This window comes from Passer montanus, unplaced genomic scaffold (genome assembly GCF_014805655.1).
Source record: "Passer montanus isolate IOZ18808 unplaced genomic scaffold, ASM1480565v1 scaffold245, whole genome shotgun sequence".
In the NCBI taxonomy this organism is placed as follows: domain Eukaryota; kingdom Metazoa; phylum Chordata; class Aves; order Passeriformes; family Passeridae; genus Passer; species Passer montanus.
The window spans coordinates 8533-25613 of NW_024367093.1; the positions used below are offsets into that span (position 1 = coordinate 8533).

Consider the following 17081-nt stretch of genomic DNA (forward strand, 5'->3'; position numbering starts at 1 on the left):
TCTGTGGACGACGTGGTAGGGAGGGGTGGAACAGGTGGTACTGCAGCAGGTGGAGCAACAGGGGTAGAAGGTAGAGCAACACGGGAAATGACGACAGAAATGCAGTGACATTTTGACCAGGCTGGGTCAGGTGCTGCAAAGGAAGAGGATGGCTTAGTAAAAGGGAAGGTGGGGTTTGGGACAGATACAGGAAGAAAACGATTTTGGGGAGGAGAAGCGTCCGCCATGAGGCACCGGCCATTTGGAGATGGAGAAGTTGCCGCTACAAAGCGATTGCCCATTTGGGACACCTCCCCGGGGTAATCAAGGAAAGAGTTTTGGGGAATTGGAGCAATTGTGTTTGTCAACTGGGAAGGAGGGACTGAGAAAAGGGTTAGGGGTAAAATCCCCGATAGTGTGGCCAGCACTGTCCGGGCAAAGGTACTGAGGAGGCTTGGGGGAGCCAGGGAGATGGTGGCAGCCCTGCGTCTGCTGAGGACGGGCTGCTCCCCCCTGCCCACACAGCGTAGGGGAAAAAGGTACTGGGGATGAAGGAGGGGAACAAGAGGGTCTGGCAGAAGCTGGGGACAACGTTAAAGAACATTTTTTTGTTTCCTGATCAATGCAATCAGTATCTCTTACAACATCCCAAAGTAAAAGAAATAATTTCATAAATCCATCCTTGACTGCAGGGTCACCTCTTCTTGTGCCCTCAGTCAAAGCTGTACCAACTGATTTCCAAAAATGTTTTGTTTTGATTTCATTAACAGAAACTTGCGGGAAACTAAAAAATATCCAACGCATAAACCTTTTCAATGTTTTTTTAGAAAATGTTTCACCTCTCCCGTAGGATACCCACAACTTGGAAATAAATCTCCTTCTGCTGGCTGGACAACCTAACACCCATGTTGTCCACTCAGCCTAGGTCTCATCCACTTGCTACAGGAAAGGAAAAACAAAAACCAGAAAGGGTCTAGAAGGTCAGCAGCGGCAGACTGCTCATGCTGCGCACGGCGTGTCCCTGCACTCGGGATCACGGCTGCCCACCACCCAGGATGTTCCTGGCTGGGTCAGCCCCCAATCCACCAGGGAAACTTACTGAACCGTTGACTCCTAGAAAGAAAGCTGTAGCAAGGGTCCTCAGGTCTGAAGATGTCCTCCCAGGTGCAACAGGGAAGGCTGTGTCTTCTTCCCCCAGGAGCACCACCAGACAGAAATCGGTGTGCTCACACAGGGGCGTTGATGCTGCCAGAACTATAAATCCAAGGGCTGATGCCCACACGAACAGTTCAGCCGGAGGGCTTGTCCTTGTGGAGAAAAGCCCCACAGTGGTGCACCAGCTGTGGTTCACCTGCAGTCACAGAGCGTTGGAAAGACGGCCAGCAAGCTCCCTATGTGACAGAAGGGACACACAAGAGAGGCTGCATCCTGAACTGAGGTCCTATTCCTGGCCTGCCTCTGGGCGTGGCAGATCCTGGACAAGGCCCCAGTTGTTGACAGGCTTAAAAAAATAAAATTTTAAAGAATGAAAAGGAGGCTTATTGCTTGAGAAAATGGTAATCCTATTTATTACATGAGAAAAAGGCAAGCCTGCTTATTACAGAACAAACAACTTATCTCTACATAAGCCAGAGACTGTATCAACAACTTAGAGCAACGTAGCTGCCATATGGGGTGTTTCCAGGGAAACCGGCTCGAAGGAAGACCTGGCTGCGGGGCACCTCATGCCTTTTTAAAGTCTTTTCAGTCAGCTGATTGGGATGCTCAGATCCCAGCTGTGACAGGTCCATTTTTCAGTCTCTGATTGGTTTATAACTTGGGTCACCCTGGACCAATCATTTTGACATTCTTGCCCCTTATTGGCCGGTCTCTCTTCCAATCCTGGTTCGAGTTGTGGCTGTGTTTCATGATGTAATGTTTCTGGAAATGTCTCTGTTATTTCACAAAGATTGCCGCCTCATCTCTTCCCCAGTTCCACTCCCCCTCCATATATACACAACAGCACTGGTTTCTTATACAGCCCATTATAATCTGTGACTTGCATTAATAAAATATTCAGCCTTATATAGACATTTTCACAGCTTAATGAACCACTCTATCTCTAAAAAATTTAAATTTTATTCTATTTATAACACAGTTGAGGGATGGTAGGTTTCACAGTTGAGTTGAGGGATAGTAAGTTTCACGCATTCCTCAGTGGCCCCCTGCGACTCATACTGCAGTCATTGGAGCAGAAAGGTGCCAGCTACATGCTCCCCGTGTGACCAGAGGGGGTCACAAGGGCAGCCACTCCCAGGCTCTCTTCCTGAGAATACCCTGGTAGTGGTGTAGTCTGTGGCGTGGGTGACACAGACTGGTGTAAGCCACGAAGTCCCAAGGTGACGGAATGAGAGAACGGGCACTTGTGTGAATGCCAAAGAAGCTTTATTCCCAGACGGGGTCAGGGACAAGGGTCAAAGGGGGAAGGGGTCTGGCTAGACCTTATAAAGGGAGTGGGTGTAAGGGGTAGAAACATAAGATAGTCAGTAGGCAAATGTATGGGGAGAGGTATGAAATACAATAGAACCAATGAGGATTTACACAGGGGAGGGAGGAGGCCTCGGGGACAAATCAACGACTGGGGATAAGTGATACAGAATCTTCTTGAAAGAAAGGGGGGTGGTTACAATGAGTGGCAGCACCATAGGGATTGACACACACATATAAGGTAGAAAGAAAAGGGGGTGGTTACAATGAGTGGGCAGCACCATAGGGATTGACACACATATATAAGGACTTTAGGGGAGGAGCAGGGGATCAGTCACTTTGAGGGGCAACCCAGTGGTGGGAAAAACAGGGGGTAAACAACTTGGGAAGCAACCATTCTGAGGGACTCAGACGGGGGCGGGGAACAGGAGATTGAACTATTCTACTAATAGAAAACAATAATGACATTAAGAAAAAACACACAATGCCACAGCCTTCCATTAAAAATCCCAACTGGGGGCTTTCAGAGTGGCTCCCCACTGGGATAAAACATCCCGGATGGGGGCGGGGAACAGGAGATTGAACATTCTACTAATAAAAAACAATAATGACATTAAGAAAAAACACACAATGCCACAGCCTTCCACTAAAAATCCCAACTGGGGACTTTCAAAGTGGCTCCCCACTGGGATAAAACATCCTTGTCCCAGAGGGCAGTTGGTACCCTCACTACAAATGGCTTGATGGTCACCATCTTTCACTCGGGTTTCTCTATGATGACATTTCACTTGCTGTGAATGGAGGCTGTAACATATCCAGTCCCTAAAATAATCCCTGCCACAGGCTGAAGTTCCCAGTTGGCTGGCCACTCGGAGCGGGCAATGATGGTAACATCTGCTCTTGTGTCCAGCCTGCTTGGGCGATGGATCTTCTCCCCTTTACAGAACAGGCCACACTCTACAATCAGTTTGCTGGAGCCCACAGCCTGAGCCCACATGGTGGTAGGGTCGAGAGGAACCTGTTCTGGGCAGTTGGGTGGTAAAATAAAGGCCTGTACCATCGGAGTCCTTTTAGAAAGAAAAAACAGTGAGTCTATGCAGGAAAGCTTTGTAAGTATTTCTTCTCCTGGGTTAACAGTTTATACCTCTGGAACCACGTAAATTTTTTTAGGACCATGAAAAGTGTCCCAAAGAATTAAAATGTTTGAAGGACCCCCAGTGGACCAAGTTTTCCTGTGGGTTTTTCTGAACACAGTCATTGTCAAGGTGGGTAGGCAGTCTGGTTACCAGCTGGCACTGGGTTCCATCTGAAGCGCTCCATTTGTTGGATCTTCTGAATGTGCTGGGATGTCTCACCAATCTCTGTATGGTCCACCTCCCTGCTTTTGGTGGTTGCCAGTAGGTCTTGCAGGTGGGATGGTCACTCTTGATGATGGAATGGAGCAGTGTGGCGTTTGATTTGATGTCCTGTGCTCTGCTTGAAGTCTGGAACCACATAAATTTGTTTAGGACCATTAAAAGTGTCCCGAAGAATTAAAATGTTTGAAGGACCCCTCAGTGGACCAAGTTTTCCTGTGGGTTTTTTTTGAACACAGTCATTATCAAGGTGGGTGGGCAGTCTGGTTACCAGCTGGCACTGAGTTCCATCCGAAGCGCTCCATGTGTTGGGTCTTCTGAATGTGCTGAGATGTCTCACAAATCTCTGTGTGGTCCACTTCCCTGCTTTTGGTGGTTGCCAGTAGGTCTTGCAGGCGGGATGGTCACTCTCGACGGTGGAATGGAGCAGTGTGGCATTTGATTTGATGTCCTGTGCTCTGCTTGAAGTTTCCTGAATGCTGCTGGTGCTAGTTCATTCTCAGGGGCCATTGGTGGTTGGTGGGATGAGGGTGCTGGTCCTGGGAAAAAAGTCTCTCTGGACAGTCTTTAAAAAAATGTCCTGGTTCACCACAGTTGGAACAACAATTAGTGTCCTGGTTTGCTGCCACAGCACAGGCACTGGCCATGCCTTCTGCGACCCCCTTTGCAACCGCTAAAGCGACAGTGTTCTTAGTGGAGGCATGTTTAGCACAGGCTTCAACCATTTGTTCAATGGTGGGTTCCGGGTCAAGGGGAAGGACCCTTAGAATTTCTTTGCATTCAGTATTGGCATTTACCATGGCTATCTTTATTAAAAGTTCCTTTTGAGCCTCTGGGGTCTCTACTTGCATTTCGATAACTAATTTAAGTTTGTCTATGTATTCCATAAAAGATTCACTTGACCCTTGTTTGATGTTGGTGAAGCATTGAGCAGATACTTTGTCATCAGGGGTAACAAGAAGAGACATTTTGGCAGCATTTGCAATGTTTTTTAAAGTTATCTCATCTAAACCTCTGGCTTGGTCTCAAGGCTTTTGAAAGTCACCTTCCCCCACTAATTGTTGTAATGTTAAATTAGGTTTGTTTGCATCTTTTGCATATGCATCAGCCAATTGTTTGAGATGTTTTTAGCACTGCCTTTCCCACAGCATATATTCTGCTGGGAAAAGGAGGCAGCTTATAAGACTTTTGATGTCATATGTGAAACCATGAGGATGTTATGGACAAAGGAGGCCAGACTTTCTTCAGAGAAAAAGGCTCTCATTTATTTAAAAAGAGCTACAGGGGATGGAAGGCTTGATATAGCCTTAGACTCCCAGGCAACAAATAAAAAAAAAAAATAAGTGTGTCTACCTCATATACACACTGGGTTCTCCAGGAAGCAAATTCCTCAAAAGAACCCCAAACTCTACTGAACCCTCAATTTTATAACCCCCCTTTGGGTCCAGGATTGGTGGGTTTTGGATCCATGCAGTGACTGGCTTATTTCTAGTGTTCCTATTGGTCTTTATTGTCATTCATTCCTGACCAATCATTTCCTTGGTGTGTCGAATTATTGGTTAGATCTTTCATCCAATCTCCTTCCGCAGCTGTGCTTTTATTGCGCTGACTATGTTTCTGGATGTTATTCTGCCCCTTTGGGCCATCCCCCAGCTATATCCTGGACCCTTTAGAACTTGCAAAGAACATTGACTAATCTCCTTAAAATGATAACTCCCCTTCCCAAAGTTAAAATAATCAACGCAACCTTAACACAATACAAACTGAATCTCACTTTTAACAAAGTGGCTTTGAATAAATTTTTAAAAAAGTGCAAGCCTCAGCCATGGTCCTCAGCTGCTTTGCACAGCTCCTGCAACTCCAGATAATGAAGGGATTCCCACACTGTGATGTTTGTCCCTGCCCTATCACACCTAGACAACATAGGGAAGGCTAGGATCTTTTTCGACAGGGATGAGTCCCCTGTCCTGCCGCGGTGCTGTCTAAATCGTCTACTCCCCTGGCTCGGGGAGGAGACTGCACCGGCTGAGCTGGGGCACAGCAGCTGACAGCTGGGAGGGCACTTCCCAGATGCGCCGGGGCGTCCGGGGAGCACCTCAGCAGAAGGCAGCAGTAAGCAGCAAACAGGCAAAGAGAGTAAAGAAAAGAGGGACTCCTCTCAGGGGCAAAGTCCAAAGGTTCATTGTCTCCAGGGGAGCGAGCCGAGAGAAGACCAGGGGCAAGGGAATACAATGGTATATAAAGGGGGCAGAACAGTAGGGTGGGGACAATACAGTAACCAATGAGGGAGAACTTAGGAGGGAACAAAATCATAATAGACACACCGGCTAGCGAACGGGGAGGGTAGTATGATATGGGGCAGAAAAAATGATGGTGGGGCTGGTCACGTTGCTGGCACCATCTTGTGGGGAGGTTGTAACAGTAGGACATGCAACTGAGTAAGTGGGTATAGGGAGAAGGTTTGAGGAAAAGCCTAGAGCTGCATGGCCAGTGCCATCCTGGCAGGGGGAGAGAGGTGGTTGTGGGGTGTCAGGGAGATGGCAGCAAGCCTGTGCCAGTTGGCAACAACCACGCACCAATCTCCCCTGGGGTGAGGAAAAGGGTTTGGGATCATGGGGAGAGGATAAAGGGGAGGGGGTTTTCAACTAGGGACCCGGAACTTTTCCCAAGTTATCAACTGATTGAAAAATACCAGGACCAAACCATTTAACAGGGAGGGGTAACAGAACAAACCAACTCTAATGGAACTGAACAATGCACTGCAACACTGTCCGAGTCGTCTCTGTTTGAATCTTGTCCCAGTCAAACTCATACTCAAAATCTCAATATGAGTAGGAGAAATCATTGCCTTCATCCTCGGAAGGATGGAGGGTGCCTCATGACAGCGCAGGGCTGTTTTGGGCAATTGGAGCTTGCCTGTTTGTGCAAGGCATTGGAAGCCAAGATGGGTTCCTTCCGGTAGCCATCATTCCGACTTCCAGTCCCGGTTTTGTGGGAACCAGAAGTGGAGGGGCCATCAGAGGAGGAGCTCAGGTTGGAGGGGGCGTGGATGGGGTCCACAATGGGGAAGGGTTTCCCAGTGGAAAGGGGAGCGTCCTGATGTGGTTACACCCATCAAAGACGTGGGAAGGGAGGAGGAGCAGGACACAGTGGGAAGCATGGGAAGAGAAGAGGTAGACATGGGAAAGTGGCCATTTTGTGGTGCAAGGGTGGGAAAACTTGGATATGGGGGAGACAAAATGATGGTGGGGCTGGTCACATTGCTCGCACCATCTTGTGGGGAGGTTGTACCAGTAGGATATGCAACTGAGTAAGTGGGCGTAGGGAGAAGGTTTAAGGAAAAGCCCAGAGCTGCACGGCCAGTACCATCCTGGCAAGGGGAGAGAGGCAGTGGGGGGGGTGTCAGGGAGATGGCAGCAACCCTGTGCCAGTTGGCAACAATGACCCACCAATCTCCCCTGGGGTGAGTAAAAGGGTTTGGGATCATGGGGAGAGGATAAAGGGGAGAACGAATCAGCACACAATTCGCAAAGGCCTCTGGGTGGGAGATTTTCTCACCCTAACTAAAAGTATCTGGTTCAACGTCTAGCCCTCCAGGGGAGTACAGCAAGCCCTTTGTTGGTTGATTCTTCAGCCCCCACAGTTAACCATGTGCAGTGAAGGTAGCCTGTACTAGGTTGTTAAGGCAATTCTCTCCCTTATTTCTTATCCACTTTACACAGTTCTTTACTTCTCTGTATGTTACTTCCATCTAGGATTTGCACCTCCCGTTCTATACTGCAACAGAGCAGCAGTTAATTTAGAAACCATCTCCCAGTCCTCCTCTTTTAACACTATTGTCCAGATCCTCTCCAAGGGATTGATGGAGTCACTGGATCCAGAAGGGCTCAGATCATCTTCCAAGGAGGGTGAAGAATGACCAGACACAAGCACAATCTTTTTATTGTTGGTAGGGTGGGGGTATCAGTGCTTGACCTCTGGCATAGGCCTGGACTAAGGCCTCTTGGGCACCACTATGTTGGAGAATGGTGGCTCTGGAATCATGGTGGGAATAGTTGTGGTTCCCCCAGAATAGGTGGAGCCCAAAACAGAAGGGGTGGAGCCAAGGGAAGAGCCTTGAGGGAAAATGGTAGTTCAGGTGGAGGACATGACAAAATGGCAGTTGTTAGATGGCATGGCAGGATATCTGGTGGAGGAGGAGGGAAGTTGAAATGGTAGAGAAGGAGGAAGGATGGAAAGGGAAGGATGGAAAGGCATGCCCTTTGCCATCTTGGGCGGTTGTAGCCCACTGGAGCCTGGGCTAGCTCTGAGCACTCTGGCAGCCATGACAGGAGTGGGGAACATCTGGAGACTGGGTTCTGTCCACAAAAGAACCTGAAGAGCTGCAAACTCTACAGTGCATACTGTTACATGGCAGGGACCAGGCAAAGGAGGAATGAAGAGCCTCTTTGTCTTGGGGTTCCACAGGGAAGGTTTATTCCAGGTGAAGGGGGTAAGGCAAAAGAACCCTGAGCATCTCAGTGCATGGAGTTCACACAGTTACAGACCAGGGACTGGATACAAAAAGTCAACCAATAGGGAAACTTCAAGGGTGGAGCAAGAGGATTACATCAACAATGTTGGACCAACGAGGATGGGGGGAGGAGAGGGAAAGGTCACGTGGGCCAATGGGGCATCATAAATTCGGGGATTTCCAAATGGGTGTTTTAATCAGGGATTGGCCTAGGGAGAGAATGGCAAGGAACATTCAGGAAAAAGGGGCAAGGTTGCCTTGACGGGCAGGGAAGGGACTAGAACAAAGGGAAGGGAATAGCTTGAGGGACAGGTTTAAGAGAGATTACGATTTACAGATAAACCAACTTGGGGAAAACATGGTGGGGACAAGAGAATGAACCATTTAACTTAATGAAATAAACATGAACCTCAGTATCTTGCCCCCGAGTGGAGGTAGCAGAGTAACTGGTATAACCCAGGCTTCATCTATGCACACTAGTGTTATTCTCTATCATGTATCCCATTCCAGGGTAGTCCAAGGGGCAAGAAGGAGGAGGATGCAGGAGAGCAGAATAGTTATAACTTGTTCATGCAGAAAGACAGGTTCCCTCCCGTGTTCCAGTCCCAGGGTCAGAGGGACAAGGACCAGTCTTGGGTTGGAAAGAGCTGGTAGTGGAACTGGGATCACAATGCTTTTCCTCCAATTTTAATACTTCTAATGTAGCACAGAAGGTGGGGAGCATGCAAAGTGTCATGGAATCCCTCTTGGATCTTAAATTGTAAAGCTTTACCCCCACCGAGTCCCAAAAATCTGCAATGAAGATGTTAGTTATTAGAGGCATTGGGGATGTTACAAAAGGCCCACTTTATGATGGCTTACAGTTCTCTTTTCCATCAAACCATCTCCCAGTCCTTCTCTTTTGGTGTGGAGTTTTCAAAGGCAGGCCTGGCAAGTGAATCAGTGGGTTTGGCCATCCAGAAAAGTGGCGACCCGTAGATCCCTGCAGTGGAGACAGGTGAGTGGAAAAGGGGACATCCACCCATAGCTAACCAGGGGAGCATATCCAACCCCAATCCAGTTCCATAAGATGGATTCAGGAATGTTAAATGTAGAAAAGAATGTATATGGATGATTTAAGTTACTTATAGCAGCTCACGAGAAGGAAGTATGAAAAGAGAACTGTAAGCCATCATAAAGTGCAGAACTCGATTGGGGTTGGATATGCTGCCCTGGTTAGCTATGGGTGGATGTCCCCCTTTCCACTCACCTGTCTCCACTGAAGGTATCTATGGGTTGCCACTTCTCTGGATGCCCAAACTGACTGATTCACTTGCCAGGCCTGTCTTTGAAAACTCCACATCAGAAAGAGGATGGCCTATAGGTCAGCTTCTCCCTGCTTGACATGATGCCAACAGGATCCTGAATATGAATGCCCCTGTTCAGGTGCCACTGGACGTGGTCTTGGCCTCCACAACCTGAGAACCAGGCCTGCTGGAAGCAGTGTGGCAAATAAAAGGATGGGTCAGTTGGGATACCTAAAAACAAAAGAACTTTAATAGATGAAATAATAACCAATAAATGCACGTTCCATGTTTACCAATAGTGTACCTTGCATGGGGTCGACTCCAAGGGACCCAAAAATGGGGGAAACACAACAATATATGAGGTAGATCTGAATATAGGGGTGCAATCATAAAAGAGAACTAGAAACAACTGTACATGTCAAATGTGACCAACCAATCATTAATCGCAACTAAAAAAAAAACCACCTTATATGGAATAACTCTATTAGCACAAAAACTCCCAGCAGCCATTTCTCCTCACCCTAACTGCAAAGGTTATCCTATGGCCTTAAGTCTCTGGTTACCTCAGGTTGGCCGACTCCCACAAGGAGGCATTGTTAAAATGAAACAAGAGCTATATATTTTTTTTTTTTTATTTCAGCTACCATTATTGTGTGTTAGATTTCTCCCAGGGAAATCTACCAGGATTATGAGGATATTTACTTTCTTTACCTGTTAGGCTAGCACTCTTGGTATAACACCAGTGAAAGGAAAACACCTCTCTTAAATTCAGCAGGAGCCAAAGACTAGTAAATTAATCTGCTATCAAGCTCATAATTTGATTTCATTATGTATTGCATTGATACAGTGAACTGATTTACTCATTTAATTTTAATTATGACCTCAATTTGACCATTGACTCGCTCAGTCTTTATTTTTTCCAGTATAAATGTAGCATATTAACTCACTAATAGGTGCTCTTAAGTGAACTGGGACTGGCAGCTCTGGCACTGGCAATGTGCAGCGCCGCGGCAGGGCTCAGCATAATTGTGACAGGGACCAGCATGCCAGCTCCCATCACTAGCATGTCCCCTAAAACCTGTCGCAGGTTGTCACTGTGCGCCCTTTTGTTCTCCAGCTTTCCCTACAGGTCTGCAATATGGAGTTGCAGTATCTGCCCTAGCGGTTTCAGGGATTTGATTGCCGCTGTCCCCTGGCAATGCCAACCAGCTTTTTCTTGTACAGTGGCAAATAGAGCAGCACCAAACACCACCCAAGTGGAAGATTTCTCCTTCCCTGGCTTGGACTTGGCTTTTGCCCAAAAGTCTGAGACCCAGTCTATGAGACTTTGGACACTGTGCCAATGCCCCCTAGCCCACTCCAGTCCAGACACAAAGGTTCTTGCTCTAAAAGCTTCTAAGAAATCCAGGAAGGGGGCAGATGGATCACTGTACCACTCCCCTGTCACAGCACAAGCACACATTACTACTGTTTCGTAGTTATTGGGCAGAAAACTTCTGGGGAGGGTCACACCTTAAATCTTATATTCTTTAAGTGCCCAAACTAAGCACCCCACAAAACCACACAAAATATTTTCTTTAAAACACACACTGTAAAAAAGAAGGGGAGAAACAACTTCCTGAGAAGGGTCACACCTTAAAACCAACCCTCAGGGACCCCAAAAAAGCAGTCCTTGTGGAAAAGAGGACACTCATTTGCAGTCCAAAGATTTATTCTAGGGATGAGTCAGGGATGAGTGCAAAGAAAAGGGGTCCAGCTAGGGTTCTTAAAGAGAGCTGCTCCAAGGGTGGGAACATTGCACAACCAATGGGGAAACACTTGGGGAGGAGTATGGAAAACCATACTCCTTGACCATAAACCTTGACAAAACCAATAGAGTTAACACAGGGGAGAGGAGAAGCTCCAAGGATAAAACAACTGTTTGAACCTGGTGATCGACACAGAACATTCTGGAGTAAAATGGGAGGGTCTGGGTTGACAGGAGAGGAGGGCAGCAAAACTTGGATTGACAGGGCCATACAAGGAAAGGAGAGGAGGAACAGGGAGATGGATACACTTAGTGGCAGCCAAGTGGCAGGAAAACTTCCAAGTAAACAGCTTGGGAGAAACCATCAGGAGGGGATAAAACAATGAGACCACTGCAAAACTTATAAAAACACACTGCCACAGTGAGATAAGAATTAGGAGAAAACACTTCAAGGGCAAAACAGACTAAAAACTTTGAAAGGTTTTTAAGAAAAAATTATTAACAGAATTACAAAAGAATAATGAGAAAAAGAATAAACCTTTAGAACACCTTTTCTCCCCACTCCAGCCCTTCCTACCTTCCCACCGACAGTGCAGGGAAACAAAACATGGGATTTTTAGTCAATTTGTTACTTCTAAAGATCTTTCTTCAGTTAGCTTAGGGAGAGGAGTCTCTTTTGCTATGTCATGGGGTGTTTCCTAAAAGAGACATTTCATTGTGAACTTTTCCAATGTGTGTGTTTTAATTTTCACAAATGGCAGTGCCACCCAACATGCTACAATGTGAGCCTTGCCATGGGCAAAAAACAGTCTTCTGACAACAGTCAGAACAGTCTTCTGTTTTTCCATGGCCATTAGTTCAGGGGGTGCACTTTTTAAGGTTGAGCTGTGCTAGTATAAAAGCAAGAGTCCTCTTCCTCTGTCTCTGAAAGCAAGGGTTTTCTCTCTCTGTTCAAGCCTCTCACCAGATCACAGCTTCTCAGCATCCACACATTCCAGCCTGAGCACACTTTTCTCACTGGCTGTGGGTGAATTCTGCATCCCTCCATGCACTTCATGAATTACAGAGAAATAGTTTGTTGTGTTATAGTCCTCACCACAGCTTGCAGAAGAATTTCAGCTCTGAGACTTGGACCACCTCCCCACTCCCTCCTTTGCACTGACCTTAGTGTTGCCATGATCTTCTTGTGTGTCTTCACCTTTTCTTTCTCTCTGATTCGGGAGAGAATTGGTGTCTGTAGATTTGTCTCTTATCAACTTCTACCTATCAATTGAAAAGGTTTTATAGTGTTCTGCAGCATTGAAAAGTTAATCTCGTCTGGACTTCAGACTTCACTTGCTGTGCCTCTCACTGCTGATCATGATGTCCCTCCCCTGAGCAAGCCACACCAACTGCCGGCTTTACTCCACACCTTTTATTCATGTGAGGAACCAAAAGAGAGAAGCTGCTGCCACAACTTTTGTCTTTCTGTCTGCAACATAGCTGGCTAAAAGTGGCCAAGCAAATGAAGTCCATTGTGAACCATGCTGAGATTGCCATGGCTGCGTGGCACCATCCAGGTCACACCAATTTCAGCTGCGCAGTCCAGGCCACGTGGCTGCTCCTGGATTGGATGAGGGATTGGAATAGCAGACTGCAGTTTTGATTATATCTGTATTACATATACAACATGCAGTTATATTTAGCAGAGACAGACCCTTTCACTCACCTCCCGGGGTTCTCAAGAGAGGAGACTGAACTTTCTGAAGTTATCCACTGCAGTTTCCTTTTCCAGCCAAAACATCCTCCTGGCCACTGGGTCACAGCACAAAGTACATTGACATTCAGTATCTAAACCATGAAGAATTGTTAGATAACTAACCATCGCTTGTTTTTCTTTGAATTTTCTCCTTCAAAACACTGGTAGCATTAATAATCAGTCAGTTATTGAATCTGGGATGGTGGCAACTGTATGGTTGCTTGTGGTGCCAGGGTAGCTGCTGGTGGCATGGCCTGATGCCAGCACAGGGTCCAGAAACCACGTCCAAGAAGGGGGCCTGGCTGGCCATGCTGGGAAGCGGCCAACAGCCCCCACCACCACCACTCCAAGGGCAGGGAGAAAGAGATGTTCCTGTGGTTTCTGTCTTAAATATATTATCATGGAAGTGTTAGCATTTTGTGATTGCCTTATCAGTGTGCCTGTTCTCAAAGCTAGCTGGTGATTGGTTTTGCCAGGCATGGAGGAAGCTGCTAGCAACTCCTCACAGCAAAAATCTCTTCTGTGGCTGGCTTCTTCCCTCCTCACCAAAAAACAAGCTATTTAAAACCACCACATATCCCCTCAAAATATAAGAGTGGTGGACTTGGACTCCTGCATTTAGTTTAACACTATTTGCAGCTGCTTTATACATTCCTTAGAGTGTTTTTAGTACTCTCCAGATGAGAGGTCATAAGGCAATGTTTAATGCCAGGTATGTTCACATGTGAAACTGAAAGGTTTCTCTTCTTGGTAGTTACTGGAAAAGGTATTATCTGATATTTCAGTAACTTCACTCTTCATTTCTTTAACATGATGACAGTAAAATACTCATCTATGTTACCTGGAATAATAGTGTAATTGCCTGACTTCATCTGTAGAAGAGAGAGATGTGGTGGGATAGCCTCCTGTAAAAGTGCAAGTGTATAAAGCCAGGTATGTATAGAATCCTCTAGATAGATCTTTCATATTTTCTAGATCCAACCCATCAATGTTCCAGGCGATCAGTGAGAAGTTGTTGTCATCTTTTTGCTGTGAGACTGCCCTGGCATTGCTTGTAGTTGCATCTGAAGTGAGGTCAATATAGTTCCCTGTGTCCACCTAGGCCAGGGCCGCCCTACCTGCTGCTGCCACCAATTAAAATGTCACGTTTCACTGTGGGAATTGCGAGAAGTTATTTTAAAAATAGATGGTCAGGCATAGCAATGGGGCACAAAGACACACGGACCTCCTTGCTTGTCCCGAAGGTTGTTTATTGTAACAAATTAAACACTTTTATAGTCTAACCTTAACCCAAACAAGCATGCATTGGTTCCCTGCCACTGCAGTGTCACTGTTCATGTGTCCCTTTATCCAGTCAGCTCTGATCCATGTACCTCCCCAGCCAGTCACTGCCTCATGCATGAGCACATGCCAGCCATACAATCTGATCTCTGGTTACAGGTTTGTACCTTTCTGCTAGCCAAACCTTTCCCAGAGTGCTTACTGTTGACCAAAGTGAACAGGATTTCTTGTCTCAGACAGTCAGGAAAGAAATTAAGCCAAACGTGGCAAGCATTGTATCTGAGAACCATTCATTGATGACAAAAAAATAAAATGAAAAGGTGTTGCCTTACTAAAGAGGACTAGAAAAGACAGAGCAAGAGGAAGAAAAATGGGAGGGAGAGACAGGGGAGACAGAGGGAAAAAGAGGGCTTTACCACCAGGGGCTGGGGAGAGCTCTCATTGCTGCCTGCCTGGGAATGACTCCTGTGGTGACAGGTGACTGGACGCAAGGCAAGGGAGCACTCAGGCAGGAGGTCCAGAGGCCTGGACAGGGTTGCAGTGAGGATCATGGTGGTGGTCAGGCTCAGAGGTGGGCAGGGCTGGGTGCAGGTGACCCAGGCAGGGATGCAGAGATGAAGCAGGCAGGGTGTTGGTCATGGACACAGGGAGGCAGGACAGACACAAAGGCAAGCAAGAGCCAGCAAGGGCAAGAGACCCAAAAGGTAGGCTGTGGCCAGGGCAAAAAAGACTCAAAAGCTCCCAGGGCTTATGACACTGTGACTTTTTATGCCCCTGGCTCCTCCCAAAGTGCACCTGCTGACAGGATTGCTGGTCCAATCCAATGTCCCACTGTAGTCCATCGGTAGAGACGTTGTGCCATCCATTGCAGAGTGTCTTTGGAGGGTTCAGTGTCTTTGGTGCTCCCCTGCTGACTGCCTGTCCCATGTGAGATATGAACTGCTGCCAGGCAAAGTCTCCCCAGAGACAAGGTTTTCCTCCATCTTCTCCTAGCTGCCTCCTTGGCATATCACATGTGCAACCCCTCTCCCACACGCCTCTGATAACCAGGGTTGAGACAAATCAAAAGTAAATTGACTTCTCACATCATCCTTTTAAGTAAATCCATTAGGAGTGTACAGAACTGTTTTATTTTGCCTGTCGGCAGTGTGGGTCACGCGTTCTGAAGAGACAATTAACCTGAAGTGAGAAATTTGCAAGCACCACGTTATTGCACTGAAAAGTAAAACCAAGGTCTTTTCACCTTATTATGTAAGACACTATAAAATCTTCAGTTTCTTGCTGAGAATTTTCAGAGCAGAGATGAAAAGATAGGATGAAATTAACAGAAATGCTGAAGTGTGGGGTTTTCTTTTTCTTCTTCCCTTTCCTTCTAGGATACCAGTGAATGAATACAATTCCACTGAAGGCCCATATGGTGGCACTGTTTGCTGAAGTCTTTATTTCACAGGCTGAAGGACAAATCCTACAGGGAGGAAAAGAGAAGGAAAAGGACAATTCTCACTAATGGAGCTTTTCATGTTGCAGTGGTCAAGTGACATGGTCAAGCCTCACTTTTATGTGCCTGTACCATCATGTTCTTTTCAGTCCCATTCCCAGGATTCCTGCACAGGGAGTATTGATCTTTTTATTTCTCCTTTTTTTTTTTTTTCTTTTTTTCAGTTATGGCAAATACCAGAGACTAGAAAAATACCTATTTTTAGATGAATACCCAAGTGTGGGATAATCTACAGATATATGTGTATATGTTGCATATTCTTTTTTTTCCCTATCAGAAACATGATAATACTGCACTCATTAAACTTATTAATATTCCTGAATAAGAACTCATAAATTTGAAATGCAGATGTGCTGAGCACATAGCTTGAAATCTGTTGTTTATTGGTTCCTATTTTATACCTTAAAAACCATTCAATGTGCTCCTACTTGGAACTGCTTTGAACACACTTCTACATTTTCACACTTTATGCAATAATTAAGAGCTAATATATCCCCTTTTCTTGGAGGGAATACAGCCCTTTAAAGTCACTGAAATTTAGTGGCATCACGTGAGATAGCTGGTGGGGAGATTCAGGTGACTTAATGTACATGTCCAGAGCCTTTAGAGGCCATGGGGCATCCAAGACCCTCCTCCGGGAAGGACACAGGAAATCTGGGGCATCCAGAGTCCCACTGGAAAGCCTATGGGCAGCTAGTGGAAAGCCACAAGGGATTATCTCTCTCTGAGTGTTACAAGACCTTTGTAGAAGTAGGATGCCTCAGCCTTTGAGGAAAAGGATTCAAAGGCAGCTCACGTACGTGTGGCACTGGGGTCGGAGCTCGTTCCAGCCTTCCCTTCCAGGATGTATTCTCCTGTCCATTAGTTTGGTGCTGCCTTTGGAGCTCTTAAGACCCCATGTCTCAGGGGAGGAAAGAGTGGTAGGAGTTTTCTGCTATTTTATTTAATAAAATTGTTAGAGCCAGAGTCAGAACAGGGGAGGGTGGGAGCTCATGGCTATGAGGAAGGGACAAGAAAGAAGGATAGAGACCTCTTTTTCTGGCAGCAATAGCCCTTTATGGCATTTTGTACCATTTGAATCAGCATCTCTATTTTTTTCACCCCCCAGAGGGCTTTGGTGCTCTCTCCAGCAGGTCAACTGGCTGTTTTCAGGCCCCAAGCCAGCATCTCTTCCCCAGATATGATGTGGGAGGATATTTGTCATCTCCCTCATCATGG

General features: G+C 46.5%; 1 pseudogene; it reads right to left on the minus strand.

Annotated features, from left to right (window-relative positions):
- Positions 1-3229: 3229 nt before the first annotated feature.
- Positions 3230-14218, minus strand: LOC120503096 (annotated as a pseudogene).
- Between the last annotated feature and the right edge of the window lie 2863 nt (positions 14219-17081).